The sequence below is a fragment of the Myotis nattereri genome (assembly GCF_964212035.1).
Source record: "Myotis nattereri genome assembly, chromosome: 2".
Classification (NCBI taxonomy): domain Eukaryota; kingdom Metazoa; phylum Chordata; class Mammalia; order Chiroptera; family Vespertilionidae; genus Myotis; species Myotis nattereri.
This window is the reverse complement of record NC_138076.1, coordinates 69867491-69889691: the sequence shown is the minus strand read 5'-3', so window position 1 is coordinate 69889691 and position 22201 is coordinate 69867491. Positions and strand designations below refer to the sequence as shown.

General features: G+C 36.8%; 1 pseudogene across 1 annotated transcript; it reads left to right on the top strand.

The window, feature by feature from the left end:
• Positions 1 to 281: 281 nt before the first annotated feature.
• On the top strand, positions 282 to 17465 carry LOC308513743 (eukaryotic initiation factor 4A-I-like; annotated as a pseudogene). Its single transcript has 2 exons — positions 282 to 387; positions 16754 to 17465. The product of its transcript is annotated as a eukaryotic initiation factor 4A-I-like (transcript).
• The last annotated feature ends 4736 nt before the right edge of the window (positions 17466 to 22201 follow it).

The following is a 22201-nucleotide window of genomic DNA, read 5'->3' as shown; positions in this document are numbered from 1 at the left end:
CCATGCACTGCAATACCATCAAATGTCTTTGCATTATCTAAATGTATTGCATACTAGGCATGCACTTATTGTGCCATTGTAGGCTGATGTAATAATCCCCAATACCACCAACCTAATAATAATCCCGATTAAACATACACCTTTATATAACATCTTTTTGGTATACTACAATTCAAGCTATCCTATATAATAAAAGGCTAATATGCAAATTGTCCCCACAGGCAGGAGTTCGACCAAAGGGGAGTTAGATGTGCACTGACCACCAGGGGGCGGTGCGGAACATGGCAGGCCTTGGCAATGCAGTGCTGACAGCAGGTGGAAGTGGAGGTGCTGCCAGCCCCAGTGGGACCCCAATGAGAGCGGGACTGCAGCAGGATGGTGGAGCAGGTAAGCAGGTAGCACCATGCCAAGGCGGCTGCGAAGGGAGGCCCCGGCCGGCAGCGGGGAACAGGAGGCCCCAGTTGGCAGCCAGCAGCACTGGGCCTCTAGTAATAAAATATTTCTGTGAAAGACATTAGACATTACTTAGAATTCAAGGGAGTGGAGAATTACATAGTAAGTCTATTGTTAGTCATTATACATTGCTTGGTACTATGTACTTTATGAGTATTTATTTATTTTTATTAGTAAATTTCTTTTATATACTTACTAGAGGCCCAGTGCACAAAAATTTCTGCACTCGGGGGGAGGGGGGGTCTCTCAGCCTGGCCTGTGCCCTCTTGCAGTCTGGGACCCCTCGGGAGATGACCACCTGCTGGCTTAGGCCTGCTCCCGGGTGGCAGAGGGCAGGCCCAATCGCTAGGTGCAGCCCCTGGTCGGGCTCAGAGCAGGGCCGATTGGGTAGTTGGGCCGCTGGCCCCTGTCATGCACAGAGCAGGGCGATCGGGAGGTTGTGATGCCACCCTCAGTCACGCTCAGGATAGGGTCGATGGGGACGTTGAGGCGCCACCCCCTGTCACGCACAGAGCAGGGCCCATCAGGGGGTTGGGGCGCCGCCACTCTCACACTCAGGGCAGGGCTGATGAGGAGGTTATGGCTCTACCCCGTCACACACAGAGCAAGGCCCGTGGGGGGGGGGGTGGGTTGGGGTGCCACACCCTGTCACACACAGAGCAGGGCCAATCAGGGAGTTGGGGCGCCGTACCCTGTCACACACAGAGCCTCAGGGCGATCAGGGGGTTGGGGCACCTTCCCCTGTCACAAACAGAGCAGGGTGGATAGGGAGGTTGTGCCCCCCCCCCCCCCGTAACACACAGAGCCTCAGGGTGATTAGGGGTTTGGGCGCTGCCCCCTGTCACGCTGATCCCTGTGCTGGGAGGCCTCACGGCTCCGCTGATCCCGGTGCTGGGAGGCATATTACCCTTTTACTATATAGGGTAGAGGCCTGGTGCACGGGTGGGGGCTGGCTGGTTTGCCCTGAAGGGTGTCCTGGATCAGGGTGGGGGTCCCCACTGGGGTGCCTGGACAGTCTGGGTGAGGGGATGATGGCTGTTTGCAGCTGGTCACACACCCTTCAGTGTGGGGGTCCCCACTGGGGTGCCTGGCCAGTCTTGGTGAGGGGCTGACGGCTGTTTTCAGGCTGGGGGTGACTGAAGCTCCCAAACACTCCTTTTTTTTCTTTTTTTCTTTTTTATTCTGGGCCAGCTTTAGCTTTGAGGCTTGGCTCCAGCTCTTAGGCCTCCGCTGCTGAAAGTAGGTTTCTGGCCTCTGCTTACAATGTTGCGATCCTGCTGGCTGAAGCCCAGCGAACTAAAGCAGGTTTCTGGGGGTTTTGTTTAGCTTCTATATTTGTTACATAGTTGCTTAGAGTTGCAGCTCAGAGGCCTGCAGCGGCAGGCGGGGAACGTTGGAGTCCTCCGTCACTGAAGCAAGCAAGCCTCATGTTAGTTTCAAGATGCCTGGCTGCTGGCCGCCATCTTGGCTGGCAGTTAATTTGCATATCTCGCTGATTAGCCAATGGGAAGGGTAGCAGTCATACGCCAATTACCATGTTTCTCTTTTATTAGATAGGATTGGTTTCTCCCACAGAGTTTTAGCTTTTCAAGGATGGTTTTAGATCTGGAATACCTATCTTTGTTTCCTTCATTACTAGTGCAACTCATCCTCATTAGTCTGACTGTGTGAAGATATTTTAAAAAATAAATTATTTTTCAAATCTGCGCCACTCTTTTATATACCACAGCTGATCATCATATTTCATCATTACTCATGGTCTCAAAGTTTTGGCAAATTTTATAATTTTAATGAGTATAAAATTGAATCCACTTGGGATTTAATTTGCATGTCTTTTTATATAATGAATATCATAGGTTACAGTTCACCTTTATAATCTTTGCTTTTATTTTGTTTTTAATTTTTTAACTTCCCAATTTTTTAATTTTTGTTTTTACAATTAATTTATTTTCCAATTACAGTTAACATGCAATATTATATTAATTTCAAGTGTACTACATAGTGACTAAACATTTATATACCTTATGAAATGATCATCCCAATAAGCCTAGTACCAATCTGAAACCATATATAAATGTTACAATAATATTGACTATATTTCCTATGTTATACTATACATCTCAGTGACTATTTTTATAAATGCAATTTATATTTCTTAATCCCTGTTGCCTTTTTCACTCATCCTGAACACTCTCCCATCTGGAGATACTCTTTGATTTTTAAATTATAGAGAGTAATTTTTACATTGCAGAAGGTAAGAGTGAAGGAATGATATAAAATAGAGTGCTCTAGGCTCTGATTGATAAAACTTAAATTCTGTCTTTCCTACCTTGCCCCATTCACTTCCAGCCCTCATCCAACTGATTGTATTACCTAATGTATAGTTTCTTCTTATTAAAGTAAAGGGTTTAATGATACCAGATTTTTTCTGCTTAATAAAGAGCTAATTCCACCATTAAAAACATACTATTTATTTTCAAAATGACTTTAAAATGTCATAATATTATATAATTTTTGCAGTTAGATATTTTTAGGCTGAAGTTCACGGTAGCCTCTATGTCTGCTGACTGGAAATTGAGCACTCTTGATTAGATTGGATTACTCCCTGCATACTGAACCCTGCAAATGAAGATGCAGTTTTCAGACCAGAATGCGTTCAAGTAACATTTTTCTGTCACAGCACCATTTTGCCTTTACAAGCACTTTTCCTATGATTTCTTTTATTTTTCTTTTCTTTTCTTTTAAGAAATAATTTAAAATGTTGATGACTTCTGTCAGTTACATATTTTTGACTGATTTGTGCTCACATCACTGCACTGCTGGATCATTGTCTAATAATTTATTAAATTCTAGCTGTAATCAAGATGCTTAAATAGTATATCACAAGGATTTATACCTCTCATGGAAATAGTTCTCTAAATTGAGTGTTAGAACACCTTAATATAGTTACTGTCTTTAAATTTTTTTAATAATAATTAATGTTTTTAATTCATTATCTACTTGTACCCTTTACCATGTTCTTTCAATGAGTTAAGTTAGGTTTTGAATGGTCCTTTCTAATTACAATATATTTAATATGTAATGTACATTTAATATAATACCTTTTGTTGTTGTTGTTGTTAATCCTCAACCGAGGATACTTTTCTATTGAATTTTGGAGAGAGTGGAAGGGAGAGGGAGAGACGGAAAGAGAGAAACATCAATGTGAGAGAGACATATTGATTAGTTGCCTCCTGCACACACCCTGACCAGAGCTAGGGATCAAGCCTGTAACCGGGATAAGTGCCCTTGACCAGAATCAAACCTGGGACCCTTCAGTCCTCGGGCCAACGTTCTGTCCACTGAGCGAAACCGGCTAGGGCTAATATAATATTTTTTAAAGTATTATGTTTTCCTCGAGAACACTTTTTATTTTTTATAAATAATTTTTATCTTGTAAGTTTCTTCACTTGTACTTCTTGTGATCACTACACAATGTAATTTTCAAAAACAAAGCTTTGTATCAGTATATGGATTAACAAATATTTGAGACTTTCTTTATTAAGATGAATTTCTATGTAAATTCTCATAAGAATAGGTTCTGTTTGCAGCTGTAAAAATGAATATATACAGAAATTACAAGACAGACAGCCTGTCACAGCCTCAGCTGCTCCGATCTGTACAAGAGACGTGGAAGAGAATGAACAGCCTGTCCTTTTTCTTGGTGCTCTGAGTGGAATGAGCTGCTAAGGGGATCATTGCCTTAGGCTTGTCTGTACGCATGCCACTTAATTGGAAAGTGAAATATGTGAATTTTTCTAAGTTAAAGAATTCCACATGATAGTCTTATTATTGAACATGTACATTTGCTTTATCTTTAAAGGTTATTTGGTTTAATTAAATTTATCAAAACCTCTCATTCAGATAATTTGATTATTAATTGAATAAAAATGTTAACTGGGTCTGTTCATAAAATCCTGAATGTTCACTCTTTACATACATTTTTTATTTTTCTTACAACTTTTTAAAAGTATTAAATATAAATTTGTGTTTCTGAAACACAACAAAATTGTGTTGAAATTATTTTATTGTATATATTCATTTAATTGAGATAAAATGAATTAATATCTCCATGACATGTAAACTTGAAGCAAGGGTGTCCAGGAATTATGTGAGGGAGTAAATAACAATTATGTATGGAATTTAGGCTGGTTAAAGAGATAGATATAATGGAAAAGATAGTTAGAGTCAAAGATCACAGATCCTGGTGGAGACTAAGGAATATTTAAAGTATTTCTAGAGTGAATGAGCTTGAAAGATAATAGGCAATGGCTTTAGAATGAGATAATTTAACTCAATATTGCACAGGAATTTAAATTACTTGTAATGACAATGCCTGGCATATGGCCATGGGGAAGATGAGTGACCATAGTGGACAGAGAACGAGCTTATTAACCAGGAGACTTATTGACAACATGTATAAAATCACAACAATTAGGGCAGGAGTGGTGTTTTGAGAAAGGGAAAGTGAGCTAAAATCTTCATAGGCAGGAGTGAGATCTATAGATTACTAAAAAACGGGGGGCGGAGGGGCAGTAATGGGTCAAATCTAATTATATGTTAGGTCAGTAGGGAATAAAACAAGAGAAAGGTCCAAGATAAACTACCCTATTTACAGTTCTATTGGTACAAAGGGTTATGGAAACAAAAGCCATCTCTTAGAGGAATTAATGGAAAGCAGTGTCTACTTAAAAGATACAATTTTTAGGACAAGATGGTGAAAGGGATGCTGAGAGAAGAATTTAAGAAAGGAGAGAATTTTTCAGTAACTGGATATAAATTCCAGTGTGCAGTTTCAGTGGTTAAGTGGTGGTTAAATAGTTAAGGAAAGAAAGAGGTGAGATTAGATATGACATTGTATAGACTATTATAGGTATTAGAATTTAAAGGATTAGAAGGGAGCCCTGAAACAGTTTTAAACATGAATTATGACCAAAAGCAATTACTACTAATATACACAAGACAGATAGTGCTGAGGAATCTGTTAGTTCGGGGTAGGGAGAGAGAAGTGGTGGTCATTCGAGATGGGGACATAATGGGGTTTATAAAACACCCTACTGGATATATGGAGTCTAGTTAACTCTTAGCTTTTTCCCCATTAGTAGCAACTAGGACCTCTCTTAATTCAGTCAAAGAAAACATGGAAGCCAAGAAAGAATCTGTCTTAGTTCAAGTATGTGGGATTCCCACTTGACCAAGTCATAAGTGCTGGCTAAATAATTCCCAGGGCCCAGTGCAAAATGAAGATGCTGTACCCCTTGAACAAAAATAAGAAAAATGAATACTGTTAGAAGGACATAATTCAGTGCTTTTCTTTTTTTCATATCTCTCACAAATAAACATAGTGAGTTTTATTTGTTGTCAAATATTTTTATTAAAGAATCATTAAAATTTCAAATAATTTAGAATGAATTTTAGCAATCATTTTTATGAAGTGCAATATCAGCTTAAATTCCAAATATAAGAGCAACTAAGTTATGGATGAAATCACCAAAATTACATAATTTCCTTTTCCTCTTTATTTTATAATTATAGGCCCAGTGCACAAAACTCATGCAGTGGCTCCCTCAGCCCAGCCTGAACCCTCTCCAATCCGGGACCCCTTGGGGGATGTCCGATTGCCTCTCACAATCCAGGACCCCTGGCTCCTAACCACTCGCCTGCCTGCCTGCCTGATCGCCCCTAACCACCTCTGCCTGCTTGCCTGATCACCCCTAACTGCTCCCCTGCTGACCTGATCACTCCAACCTCCTCTGCCTCACCCCACACCCGGGATCTGGGCTTCCCTCCCTCTGACCAGCCGCAGACACCCAGGACCCAAGCCGGCTTCCCCCCTTGGCCAGCCGTGGCCACAGGGGACCGTGGTGGGTGGTTTCACCTGGTGCTTCAGGCATAGCCGCAGGTGCTCGGGACTACAGGGACCATGGGGCGTGTGTATTGTCCCTCTACCGGGCTGGACAGCAGGTGCAGCCCCAGCCACTGGCACCCAGGATTGCGGGGCAGGCGGCTTGTCCCTCTCCCAAGCCACAGCCTAGCTGGCCCCCATTCCTCTTTTGTGAGCTAATTTGTGCCTGGCTGGTCCCCATTCCTCTCTCGCAGGCTCATTTGTGTCTGGCTGGTCCCCAATCCTCTCTCCCAGTGTTGAGTGTCTGAGCCGTTATGGTGTGACAGCATAAGGGCTTGACAATCATTTACATATTAGCTCTTTATTATATATGATTCTTTTTCATCATAATTTATCCCTCATATACTATCTTCTACCTCTAACTACCTCCTTCCCTCTGTAGTCGCCACACTATTGTCCATGTCCATGAATTCTTTCTCTTTTTTTGCTCAATTCCTTCACTCTCTCCAATATTCCACTCCCAGAGCTGTCTTCCTGCTCTGTATCTGTGAGTCTGTTCCAATTTTGCTTGTTAATTCAGTTTGTTTATAGATTCCACATATGAGTAAATCATATGGTACTTATCTTTCTCTGACTGGCTTATTTCACTTAACAAAATGTTCTCCGGGTCCATCCATGCTGTTGCAATGGATAAAATTTTCTTCTTTTTTATATTCCGTTGTGTACGTGTAGCATAACTGCTTTATCCACTCATCTACTGATGTCCACTTGGACTGTTTCCAAATTTTGGCTATTGTAAATAATGCTGCAATGAACATATGGGTGCATATATTCTTTTGAGTTAGTGTTTCAGATTTAATCAGATAAATTCCCAGAAGTTGAATTGCTGGATCATAAGGCAGTTCCATTGTTAATGTTTTGAGGTAACTCCATATGCTTTCCACAATGGCTACATCAATCTGTATTTCCACCAACAGTGCATGAGGGTTCCTTTTTATCTACATCTTCACCAATACTTGTTTGTTGACTTCTTAATGATAGCCATTTAGACAGGTGTTCACTTTCATTACTCTTATTCAACATAGTACTAGAAGTCCTAGCCACAGCAATCAGACAAGAAAAAGAAAGCATGCAAATTGGAAAAGAAGTAAAGCATTATTTGCAGATGACATGATATTGTATATGTATATGGAGAACCATAAAGATTCCATTAAAAAAACTATTAGAACTGGTAAATGAATTCAGTACCATGATTCAAAATAAATATCCAGAAATCAGTTACATTTTTATACACCAATAGTGAAATATCAGAAAGGGAAACTAAAATGACAATCCCATTCACAATTACTTCAAAAAGAATAAAATGCTTAGGAATAAATTTAACCAGGGATGTAAACGACCTGTACTTGGAAAAGTATAAGACACTGGAGAAAGGAATCAAACAAGATACAAATAAGTGGAAGCATGGATAGGAAGAGGTAAAATGCCCATACTACCCAAAGCATCCTAGAGATTCAACACAAATATGCCATTAGTATCGTGATACCAATGGCATATTTCATGGAGCTATAATAAATATTCCAAAAATGTATATGGAACCAGAAAAGATCCCAAATAACAACAGTGTTCTTTTTTTGAAATTTAAATTCTTTATTGTTTAAAGTATTACATAGGTCTCCTTTTTCCCCCCATTGAATTCTCCCCCAGCCCCTAGCAGATGTCCTCCCCCTCTTCCCCCAGATTGGTTATGCTCATATGCATGCATAGAAGTCCTTTGGTTGGTCTCTTATCCCCTCACACACACCTCCGCCCGCCTTCCCTCATAGGTTGGACAGTCTGTTTGATGCTTCTATGACTCTGTTTCTATTTTTTTTCATCAATTTATATTGTTCACTAAATTCCACAAATGAGTGAGATCATGGAATATTTATCTTTCTCTGACTGTCTAATTTCGTTTAAGCAGCAGTGTTCTTGAGAAAGAACAAAATTGGAAGAATCATGCTGCCTGATATAAAACTATACTACAAGGTCATAGTAATTAAAACAGCATGGTACTGGCATAGAAACAGACTTATAGAACAACTAGAGGCCCAGTGCATGAAATTCATGCATGAGTGGGGTCCCCTCAGCCCAGCCTGCACCCTCTCCAATCCAGGACCCCTCGGGGGATGTCTGACTGAGGATCAGGCCTAAATCGGCAGTCGGACATCTCTCTCACAATCTTGGACCACTGGCTAATAACTGCTCAACTGCCTACCTGCCTGATTGCCCCTAACTGCTCCCACCTGCTGGCCTAGTCACCTCCAACTGCCCCCCCACCAGCCTGGTGGCCCTTAACTGCCCCCCTGACAGCCTGGTCGCCCCACACAGCCTGCTGTTTGGTCATTTGGTCGCCCCTCACTAATGCCCCTGCTGGCCTGGTCTTCCCACGCAGCCTGCTGCTCAGTCATTTGATCGCCTCTCACTAACCCCCGTCCCAGCCTGGTTGCCCCATGCAGCCTGTTCAGTCGTCCGTTTGGTTGAAATGGTTGCTTAGGCTTTTGTCAAATACTGATTGCCTTTATGGTCAATTAATATTTGTCAAAGGAGGAAAAAACATGCAATGAGCTAAAGAGAGTCTATTGCGTGTTGGGAAAATTAGACAGATATTTACAAGAAGAAACTCAAAATGGATTAAAGACTTAACTGTTAGATTTGAAACTATAAAGATCCTAGAAGAAAACATAGATGGTGAAATCTCAGACATTTCTCAGAGCAATACTTTTCTGATATATCTCTTCTGGCCAGAGAAACAAAAGAAAAAATAAACAAATGGGACTCCATCAAACTAAAATGTTTTTGCACAGCAAAGGAAATCATCAACAAAATTAAAATACAACCCACTGAATGGGAGAACATATTCCTTGATGCATCTGAGAAGGAGTTAATATCCACACTTTATAAAGAACTTATAAAACTCAACAGCAATAAAACAAGCAATCTAATTAAAAAAAAATAGGCAAAGAACTTCAATAAACAATTCTCCAAAGAGGACATACAGATGGCCAATAGACAGGAAAGGATGCTCAACATCACTAATCATCAGAGAAATGCAAATAAAAACCACAATGAAATATCACCTCATAATTTGTTTTTTTTTATGCTGTATGCATGCATATGCATTTTTTTCTTACAGAATGAAGAAACAATTAAAAACTAACTCATGATTTTAGACATGTGTACATTCTATCATAACTCTGTATGTCTGTGTAGCTGATGAATAAGGAAGGATTGATTGAAAAGAAAAGAAAACCTGGGTTTTCTTTTATTTCCTTTTTCTTCAGTGTAAGTTGTTGGCTAATATAGGAAGTAATATAATTATAAATGATATGATACGGTTTCTTGAGTGTTCATGTTTTTTTTAAAAGTTCAATGATTTTCATTTCTATTTTTGTATTTGAAGCATGTTCTTGTTCAATTTGTAAGTGCAGCCTTTCAAGACTGTCAGTGCCCCCACTTAATCAGTAGTCAATTGTAACAAGCTTCTTTTACATTTGCTTTGAGTCTTATCAAAATCCACATGCAGCATGAGTCTACTGTAATTTTGTGTTATTGGGACATTGGATATGCTGTATGTGAATGGGACAGCAAGGAACAGCTATTGACACACAATGCCTATATCTCCTTTGCTCTCACATGTGATCCGTTGTCCTACTGGACTTACAGCACAAAAGTTCAAAGATAAATCTAAGAATTCCAAAAATGTGACAGCAGAGCATTAAACCAAGAGCAGGACTCTTCAGAGCATGGAGCCTTGTACAACTGCATAGGTCTCATGCAGAAGGTTTAATCAAAATTAACATATATTTGAATCTACATTCTTCAAACTTTCCATGATTCCAAATTGCTTAAACAAATGTTTATACTAGTAAGATTTTATTTTTGAATTACATTTTTTATTATGCAGACATACAGAGGTTCAAATAAAATATTTTTAAGAAAATGATTTTGGAGGAGTGCTGTTTACTATGCAAATTATTTTGATATGTTTTATAAGAAAGTTATTTCTGTCTCAGCTTTTGTCAGAAAATCTCAGAAAAATAAATGTTAGTGAAATATTCTCTTGGTTATTTATACTCAATTACATTTATGGAAAACCATTTATGTTCTTCATTTCTTCAACAACTAAATGCTCCATGACTTGATGGACCCTTTTGGGCTTTCTGTTACTGCTTTTATCTTTCAATCTCTTTTGCTCTCTGCCCCATTACATGATTTTGAAAAGGTCAGAACTCATAAGTCTATGCAAAATATTTCCAATCATTTTATACTCAGGAAGCAGTTTGAATTGTAGGAGTTTCTTGGGTTAAAAATGTTCAATTTTTCATGTTATTCCTCTGAAGCTATTTCCTTGAAAGATTTTCTTTTTCAATTTGTGCAATCATTTCTGGATTTGGAAGACATTTTCAAAAAAAAGTATACATGTCTAATTAGTAAGTATAGATGAAAATCTTCTCAGATACCTATGTGAAATGTAAATTTATGAGATAAAAATTTGCAATGAATATGTAATAAGTTCCAGTTGCTGGGTTGCTCTTGTTTTAACCATCCATGATCTATTTGCTTACTTCATTTATATTATCAACTTTATCTAATTTTAAAGAATATTTATTCCTCTTGTACCTTGACCTATGTTTTTGAAGAAAAAAATTTATTATTAGATTCACTTTGGAGGGGGAAGAAGAACGAAGAACATTTTTTCTTAGGGTAGGTACACATTCATCAATTTAGATGGGAATTCCATTGGAAATCAATAAACAGAGAACACAAAAAATGTCAAACTTGTCAACTAAATGACTTTTGGAGCTAGGGAGCTTAGAAAAATCACCCAATTTATGAGCACTGGATTAAGTGAGTGAAGTGTAGCATGATCAATTCCAAATACATCTTACATGTGATTGTCTAACCATTTGTTTTCCCTTTCTATTTCATTCTCCTCTGCACATGATCTTTTTATTTTCCCTCAAATAATAGGTAATAGTATAAGAGGCTCTAAAAAAAATTATATATCAGTGTCTTGGGTAGAATAACACACTGTAAATTTTAAAAAAATACATTAATTTCATCATCAATCATCAATGTTGAGCTAAGTATTGGTTCAAGAATTTTACTAGCAAATCAAAGAAACTAATGTTATAACTAGGTCAGGAATATTTGCCTTTTGTGTTAAAAAATAATGAACCAATTATCTTTACATCTAGATTAGAAATAATATATTTTAGGATTTTACTTGTCTATAGTAAATATTCAATTGATTAATTATTATTTTTTTAAAGTACATCAAATAGGTCAGTATAATTTTTATTTGGGGAACAAAGAAATATGCATTACTCTGATGACATGTAAATGTGCATGTGCAAGTATCAACCAAAGGTAGACTGGTTCTTTAAAAAATATAGATTTGTTTGAATTAAACATTTTTGGCAAATATTTTGTTCATAAATTATAAATTTAAATTGGATTTTACTCTTAATATTTCAATATAAGGAAGGCACTGAAGTAATAAGTAGCGATTAATTTATCTATCTATATCATTTATCTATCAATATATCTATATCACATTATAGTGACTATAATATCACATATCAATTTTATTATAAGGAAAAATAAAATAGTGAAATCAGTTATATGTAGCTATTTCACCAATAGACTTATTGGTAATATAAGTATTTATTAATTTCAAAATTTCTTAATGATCCTAACTAGCAAATTAAATGTGTTTTTTGTCTTCTATAATTTTCATCATTTGCCATATTTTTCTGTGTATAAGAAATCTTTTTTCTAAAATTGTTAGACTGAAAATCGAGGGGTGTCTTATACAGGGAAGTTAGCCGAGGAGAGAGCTGCAGGGTGCATAGCTGCCCATACCTTGTCAAACAGGCTTCCTCCAACCACGAGCCTTACTGTTACTGATGTCAGTTGTTGCCATAATTGGAGGTGGAGGTGGAGAGTGTGCAGATTCAACAGAGACCAGAGCGTTCTGAGACCATAAGGATGTCAAAAAATAAAAAGATAAATACTGGTAAGCGATTGTCTTACTCTGCAAAATTCAAACTGAATGTGATCAGCTATGCAAAAGAGCAAGAAATAGAGCTGCAGAGAGACAATTTGGACCTCCTCCCACTGAGTGTATGATCAGACAGTAGAGAAAACTGGAAGAACAGCTCCTTAAGATGCCAAAAAAGAAGAAGGCCTTAAGAGGAAAAACAGCGAAATGGGCAAACTTGGAGCAGAGGCTTAAGACTTGGATTATGGAACTGCCCCAGAGTGGTTTATGTGTGTCAACAAAGCTTATTTAATGTCAGGCAAGAATGTTTGCAAGCGAAATGAACATTGTTGATTTTACAGGAAAGGCAAAATAGTACTTCAATTTCATGAGGAGAGAAAGGCTGGCCATGAGAACAGGAACAAAGTTAGCTCAGAAAATGCCACCAGTTTATGAGGATGATCTCACATATATAGACAGTGACTCAGAAGACAGCAGTGATAGAATAGAAGTTGAAGAAATTGATATGTCTGGAACTAATAGTGATGAAGAAGAGAGCAGTGATGCAACAGAGGCTGAATAAAGTGATATGCTGCATAATATCATAGTACTGGTATGTAAACATTACCTGCAGTAATTACTAAATAAAAATGTGTTCTGTTTTATGTTTAAAATATTGATTTCTTAATTTTGGGTTGGAAAAGCGGGGTGCGTCTTATACATGGAAAAATATGGTATTCTCTGAACATATACATTATGGCCACACATTTACACTTAATTTTTATTATTTCCCCAATCATTATAGGTTTTAATTTACTCATGCTAGAATATAATAAATGACTAAAAACTCGTGACAATTAAATGAAAGTATTTTCTCTTAAAGATATTTTGTTAAATTACATGTAGCCAGTGTTTAATGCACTGAGGGTACACTTATTAAATAATCACATCATTAGGCTTATGGTGAACTTTTAGGGAGTGTCAGAATAGTAGAAAAAAGAAAATCATTCCTATTTTGTCATCCACTATCCTCCAAAAAGGGAAGAGAAAATATGAAAATATATACACAGACTCACACACTTATGCATATTTATCTGCATAGTATTGCTTCATTATTTATGGTTAGTAGCAATTATTTTTTAACTTTTGCTTTTTGGTGTCACAGTCACTGTAATTTACTCCTACTATAAATAGGCTTAGAATTGAAAATATATATTGCTGCATAATTTGAGGGTCATCAATTCATTTAGTTTATTTGTATATAGCCTTATTTGTATATAGCCTGAAGTGAGGTTAACCATCAATCAATACCTTCTAATATAATGGTCTAAAATTTGAGATACCAACGACACATTTAGCATTTTGAACATATTTTTAAATCTTGGTTTAGGCTGTGATCTGTAGTGTTATAAATTGATAACATAAGTTGCTCACTATATAATATGTTAGTGCTTACAGTTATTACATTTTAAAATTTAATTCCTCTTTATATCCAACAAATATTTTTTCATAGTCTTTGACCAGTTGGCTTTATGTCATACTTAGCTCAACTCAATATCCCTATGAAGGAATCTTGGGATGGAGAGGAATCGTATAAAATTAAAGGTCTTCTATAGAAATATAAAACTGTTAGAATAATGATTTAAAAATTAAACTAATTAGAACAGAAAAATTACAAAAGTTAGTAGGATCTGAAAACTGTCCTAAATGGAAAGAGAGACACTATCTCTTTCAGGCAGGAGTTGCAAAAAAAAAAAAAAAAAAATGGCAGAGGAACAGTGTTAATTTGATAGGAAAAAAAATGAGGGGATAAAGGCAGCACACTTTTTAGTTGTGCCCTGTGGGTCTGTCAAGTTCACTGAGCTCTTTTTTTATGTTTTCTGTCTCATTATCTAATAACTTGAAGCTCAAAAGTGACAAAGTTAAGGAGTTTAAATTGAGGAAGAAAGATAGCAGAGCATTTAGGTTTTATTTTAGCTTTTTCACCTCCAATTTGCAATTCTCCAATTGCTGGAGAGGGAAAGAATTGTGTATTTCACTGGGACTCTGGAAGCCTAAATTTTTTTAACATATTTTTTTTTATTTTAGAGAGAGGGAGGGACGGGGAGAGTTAGAAACATTGATGAGAGAGAAATATCAATCAGCTGCCTCCTGCATGCCCCCCACTGGGGATCAAGCCCACAACCAGGCATGTGCCCTGACTGGGAGTTAAACCATGACCTCTTGGTTCATGGTCTCACACTCAGCACTGAGGCACACCAGCTAAGCTGGAAGCCTATTCTTAACAATAGTATGGGCAGGTTAAAATATTTTTAAAAAATCAAAACTGTTTATTAAAATACTTTTATATTAAACTATGTTATGTATGTATTGTAATCACTCAATTTTATTGAATGTGGACAATGGACCAATATGCTACTGCATGCTTTCTAGTGTGAATGGAAGTGGAAAAACCATTCTGGGAGTCACAAGACTTGACCAAATTTGGTGGATGTCACATTCAATATTGTTTATTAAAGTATGCATTTCAAGTTTTTAGCATAGATTGTTATAGTCTTTAAGCTTTCACATGGAGTAGGTGATCTTTCTTAATGCTTAGGATGGGTATACATTTATTTTTAAAATGGCAATTAATGGTTATATCTATATTAAAATACATTATTATTTAAATCATTGATTTTTAATGAATATGCAGGATATTATTGAAGATACAGCACATTTTATATAAAGAAAATAAAAACTCCAGCAAAATCGGAAATTGAAGGATTTACAGCCTCATTTTGAACAGACGTTATTTGATTAAATAAGAAAAGAGGTGAGGTGACCTAGCAGCAACACCAGATACAATTTTATAATAAAAATCAGAGCTAAATAATGCTATGTCAACAATTACGCAAATAAATATTTGACCTTCTAATTTCAATTCATTACAAATGTTATATAAGGAGCTAGGCTTCCACCTGAAAGGAAAACAAAATTCTGAGAAAAAATTTGACATGGACTGTGGAATCTCAGAGGAAAGGTGGAGATAGATGGGAGAGTGGGGAGAGATTAACCGAAGACTTTATATGCATATGTGCATAAACCATGGACATAGATAATAGTGTGGTGAAGGCCTGGGGTTGGGGGCATGTGTGGGCTAGAAGGGCTTAATGGGGGGGGGGGGGGAATTTTAAAAAAAGAATTTGGCTCAGAGCAGGAGTTTCTATTCTGCTCTGACAGCTGGTCAAGCATGTATCCTATATATTTAAAAAAAATGTTTTTATTGATTTCAGAGAGAAGAGAGAGAGAGAGAACAATGTCAGTGATGGGAGAGAATTGATTAGCTGTCTCCTGCATGCCCCCCACTGGGGATGGAGCCTGCAACCTGGGCATGTGCCTTGACCAGGAATGGAACCATGACCTCCTGGTTTGGGTTGACACTCAACCACTGAGCCACTCCAGCTGGTCTGTACCCTAATTTTGATATTACTTGGTGCACAGAATGGTGTATCCTAAACTTTTTCGGATTAAATAGTATCAGTTCAAAAATGCATTATTGAACCATTTTTTTTTCTCAGAAGGAACTATGTACATAATAAATAATGGGCCTGCCTTGATTTGTTTTCAGACAAGCATTAATCCCAATCACTTCTGCTAAACTCTATTTGTTGATTCTCTATGTTGCTTTACATATAAAATGTTAAACATTTATATAATGGAAGTTATTGGGGTGGTGTTTAAATCATTATGCCAAATTTAAAACAAAATGGTAAATACTTCAGCCAGTAAAGTCTAGTGCATTTGGAAAATAGAGCAAGTAAAATATGGTTAACTTGTAGTCCAGGAATAAAGGAAAAGAATGTTCTTTAATGGAAGAAGGCAGGAAGTTAGGATAAATTATTTTGAACAGAAGCTCATGGGAGGAATACAAGAGTTGGAATTGGTAGGTAGCAGTTTCTCATTGGTTGCAGGCAAGGACAGCTTATTGCCAATAGAGAGGAAATATTTCTTCTTCTTACTGCACCATGTTTCTGTGATAAGTGATATGTGAGAGCCCTCCCTTCATGGATTTCTGACTTCAATGCTGAGTTGGAATTTCTTAATACATTTTTTGAACCATATTCTCAGGAGGTGCTATTAAGGACGAGTTGGTCCATGTTCAAATACTGGCCCAGGCTAATGGTGGTTGAAAGTTCTGGGCCCTGTAGAAAGGAGAGAAATTTAAACTTTGGTCAAGTCAAATTAACAGGTATTTTGTCTAGATTGTTCAGTGGGTACACATAGTTAATCATTAATGAAGCACTGAATGGGAATTTGGAAAGTCTATATATGAACTTTTAGTAGGTAAGAAAGAAAGGCATTTATGAGTCTTACATGTCATATGGAAGGAGGTGGTTGTTTTCAGTAAGGCATTTCTGAAAACATATTTGCCATATCGATTCTGCAACAGATTGAATTGAATCTGAAGGCCACTCAGGACTTTGTCTTGGCACCTACTAGAGAACTGGCACAGCAGATACAGAAGGTAGTCATGGCTTTAGGAGACTATATGGGTGCCGCCTGCCATGGTTGCATTGGGGGTACCAACGTGCTTGCAGAGGTGCAGAAGCTGTAGATGAAAGCTCCCCATATCATCGTGGGCACCCCAGGATGTGTGTTTGACATGCTTAATGGCAGATACCTGTCTCTCAAATACATCAAGATGTACTGGATGAAGCTGATGAAATGTTAAGCCGTGTGTTCAAGGACCCGATCTACTGGTATGACATATTCCAAAAGCTCAACAGCAACACCCAGGTGGTATTTCTGCTAGCTACAATGCCTTCTGGTGTGCTTGAGGTGACCAAGAAGTTCATGAGGGACCCCATTCAGATGCTTGTCAAGAAGAAAGAGTTGACTCTGGAGGGTATCTGCCAATTCTACATCAATGTGGAAAGAGAAGAGTGGAAGCTGGACACATTGTGTGACTTATATTAAACCCTCGCCATCACTCAGGCAGTCATCTTCATCAACACTCGAAGAAAGGTCGATTGGCTCACTGATAAGATGCACTCCCGAGACTTCACTGTCTCTGCCATGCATGGAGATATGGACCAAAAGGAACGAGATGTAATCATGTAATGTTCCTTAACATTGCTGTTTTCCCCGAGCACGGGGCTCATGTACAGTTTAAAATTACCAAAAGGAATAGTTGAATGAATTATTTATTTTTTTATAATTTATAGTGTGATATGTATGACTATTTATAAATCTACATATCTACCTCCATCTTTATGTGTTAATATTGATATTGACATGTCTGTTTATATGTATCTTTTTGCAAGAGTATGAGCTGTTCAATTTTTTAACATGTCTAATTGTATAAGAATAACCTGTGCTTTGTAGCATATTCATCATCCATGCCATGTGACCACAATATGCCGTCACCCGTTTTTTTATTGCTGACAATAAAAAAATACTCCTGCCTCATACTCCAAATGCTCTGTAGCAGAACAATTCTTTTTATTTGAGAGTCATTAGAATGCAGATACCATGATTGTATTATAGATCCCAAATACAAAAGCTACATTTTAATATAAGTCTGTATTTGTTCTCACATGCCATTATGCATTTTTAAACTGCTTTATTACATGCATAAATACCAGAAAATACTTGTTTTATTTTATATGATCTCTTTGACCATAAGTGATTCACCTAATCCAACCATAGGACAGAAATTCTATATACCTTATCAGCTATTGGAATCCTCCTGGCAACTATAACCTCAGGGGAGTCTTATGAGAATTTTTAATAAATTAATTTCATGGTCATAAATAAAAAGAAAGCAAAGGGGAAGTTATAATGTTGCTTTGTCTGGACATTTTTTAAAGTCTATATAATGTGAGACCAAACTAGCGCATGGGAGAAGTCATACTCTAAAGATTGAAGGGAAGAGTGTGAGAACTCTAATATATCAGTACTGGAGTTAGTTTTCTTTTGAAACTGTGTTTTACAAGTAAACAACTTTCCTTTATTGTTAAAGCAAATCTGAGTTGGATATTTTATTACAAAGGCATCTCATGTGATATGCTATATTTTTTATTGAAGTCCAATAAATTTTACAAAAATGATCTTACTATTATTTCTAAAAATGTGTGAACATGTGTTATTTGCTCTTTCCCAAGTTAAAAATGAAATACCTCGCCCTGACTGGTTTGGCTCAGTGGATAGAGTGTCGGCCTGCGAACTGAAAGGTCCCTGGTTCAATTCGGTCAAGGGCATGTACCTTTGTTGTGGGCACATCCCCAGTGGCGGGTGTGCAGGAGGCAGCTGATCGATGTTTCTCTCTCATCGATGTTTCTGACTCTCTGTCCCACTCCCTTCCTCTCTGTAAAAAATCAATAAAATATATTTAAAAAAATGAAATATCTCTTAGAATAGTAATATAATATATAATTTTTTAAAAAAATAAATATTGACTTAGCAAAAATATCCCTAGTTAGGAAATTAAAAACATGTCTACTTACTAGTAAGAGTTAATTAGACATTTTTGGTAGCCAGGTTAATGATTCAACACTGGGTGTATATTTAATGAATGCAGGAAAATTACTATGGAAAGTGTTAAATATAAACATTAATCTGTTCATTGTATCATATCTAAGTATGTTTTTATATTGCACATATGTGCGGGAAATTAATAATATTGACTTTTTATTAAATAGTTTTTCAAATAAACTTGGGTACTCAGAAGTCCTAAGTGAATGGAACCAAAAGCAGGCTTCATTCCATGAGGAGGGAGGTAAATTAGGGAATATCAGGATCTAAAGTCACTGCTGGCTCACATTCACTGCTACCTTGTTGAAATTCCAGATTAAATATGAAACCTGAATACTGAAAAAGCTGGTAAGCATTAGAGAGTTATTTACATGGAATAGGAGATACTGAAAGGAATAGATACATCAGTTATTCAATCAAGATTATGTCTTGAAAACCTAAAACCTAACATGTTCCAGGAACTGTTATGAACCTGGGGACACAATCATAAGAATTAGATATTACTTATTCTATCATAGAATTTACATTCTGTGGAAGGAAAAAATCAGTAACTAGAACATGTTTTACATAGCAATTTGTTCTATATGCACATAAAGGAGTAATGGTGGGATAGGAACTACATGAATGTGAATAGAATGGGTAGGCAGAAAATAATATCTGAGAGATGACAGTTGTGTTGAATTCTGAAAAACAAGCATGGCCTCACCATGGAAAGACATTTCTTGGAGAAGTATGATGCAGGAAGAAATATTCACAATTATAAAGGCACTGAGGTTAGACTAAGTTTGCCTTGGCAGCCAAAACATAGATGGCCAGCAAGACTAGGATTTATTGAGCAAGTGAGATTGTGATTCCAGATGTCACTGAAGGTAAATTTGGGATGTGACTGAGAAAATTTTCATAATAAGGAGTTTGGATAATATTCAAATTGTAAAAATAAAAAGGTATTGGAGATTTATTAGAAGTAGAGTGGCATATTTTTTAAAAAATATCAACCTTGGGGCTTGACTGGGGATCATTATAAAGAGATAATGGCTACATGAGTGCTAAAATCATTTGGAATATAATATAGGAAGTGAACAAATTCAGGATGTCTTTGGGAAATACCTATCAAATAAATTTTCAAGGATTTTATTTAGAGGAAGAGGAAAGGGAAGAAACAGAATGATTTTTAGATCATGTATGTGTGTGTGTGTGTGTGTGTGTGTGTGTGTGTGCGCGGGCGGGCACGCATGTGGAAGTATGCAATTCCCATTATCAAAAATAGATAAAATAACAACAAAAACAACATGTGGGGATATTAGGAGAATCTCAACTACTCTTTTTTTTAAGTTTATCCATTTCTACACATAGTATAGTAATTATTCTCTTTCCAGAAAAGTCTATGAAGAAGATTGTTGATATAAAAAACCTTTCCCCACATGACAATTATAATCAATCCACTATTCCTAACATGGGTCCAATAATTTTAATTATCCCTAGCATCCATCCATTAGTCTTAGGAACAGATTTCCCCAGTTTACCTGGGCACAGGGTTGCCCACCTAAAGAAGAGCTTATCATCCTCCCCTACAGCAACATGTGAAACTTCTAGGTTATCTCATTAAGGATACCCAGGAATGCATCCTCTCCCACCCTTCCTGCTGGTTATGAGATAACAAGACTTCTCCCTCGTACTCAGAGGGGGAAGCAAAATGTTGAAATCAGAGCCAGCCTGCCAGTTCACTAACCTTAGCTCATCTGATAACCTTTTGAAATTTAAGCTCCTTGAAGGCCCAGGACCCTTCTTTTATATTATTATTGGGGGGTGGGAGAGTAAACTTCCTGTTATTCAAACCATAATGTTTTTGAAAGTGTGTTATTTTAACTTGCAGTTTTACTAATAAATACATATTTTCTAGAAAATCATGCCTACAAATAACATTTGTGAAAGTTTTAGTAAGCATATAAGATGGACAATTGGATTGTGTGTGTGTGTGGGGGGGGGGGGGGGGGGAGTGCCAGAATGATATGGGCTACCAACTGAAAAATGGAGTAAAAAAAAAAATTTATCCATCCCCAATGGGTTAAATTGATACTGTGTGTGTATGTTGCTGAATAGGAAGGAATGTGAAATAATGTCCAAATGCCATAAGAATCATTGCTGTAATAAACGCTGCTTACAATAGAACTGGGTTTGAGAAGTAGTACTATGTATGCAACAACTTTTCAGAGCTTAATATAAATTCAGAAATAAATGTCATAGTAAATCAATCAGGAGGTTAATGAGAACCAGAAAAAATCTGAATTAAGTGTTGGCATTTCTCTTTAAGCCAAAGACTTCACATACTTTCGTCAGGATTCTGTTGTAAAATGCTTAAGATGCATTTTAGTGGCATTAGTGAGGATATAAAAGTCTAGGATAACTTCATGTTGCAAGTTGGATGCCCTGCAACTTTTTGAATCCTATATATAATTCTTAAAGTGGGCATTTTACTTGTTTTTGCACAGCAGCCAAATAGGAAGCATGTTTGAATAAGCAAATTAAAAAAATGTATTCATTCTACATCCTCTGAAAGAAAATGAAGCAGATGCAATATGCCCTCCTTATTTCACAAAAATAAATAGCAATCAATAACACTGTCATCTCATATTTTAAAAGTTTAATCAAAGTCACCAATTTCAACTTTATATCTAAGACAAATTAATAAGTTAGTAAGAGACCAATGGCTTATAAACACCCTAACAAAAATATATTTAATGCAAAGAAGTTTAATTTAGTTGAAGAATCATGAGAAATGTAGCTAAAACATTTTATTTGCATTATACTTCAGTTAAATATTAGTATATCAGTGACATGGTACTTTGTGGAAATTAAAGGAGACAATCATAGATTTGGGTCTTCCTTCCTTAGTGTAAATTGTTTCTAGAAAGTGGCTGTTTAGTCAGTGTCTACATTTTCCTAATCATGTCAGAAATGTGATAATTAATAACACAGTTAAATCTGTCAAGAGGAAGGTAGAAATGAATAAAAATTAATACTACAAATTGAAAATTTTGAAATAATAGTCTTTGAATTTATAGTTATAAGCAATGAATAAACTTTTTGCCTTGCAGATTTTCTGATTCATTGTATACTCTTTACAAAGAAAGAAGGCTAAAAAGAGAGAGGAAAGGGGAAAAGGGGAAAGTTAGAGGAAAAGAAAGTAAAGAAAACCATCCTTTGAAAAAAGGAAAGTTGGAATATCACCTATAATTTGTTCCATTCTCTTGTTACTAAAAATTGGAATGACCAGACTACCGTGTTCAGGTGAGAAATGTTGCTAGTTTGAGCCCCTGCTTCTG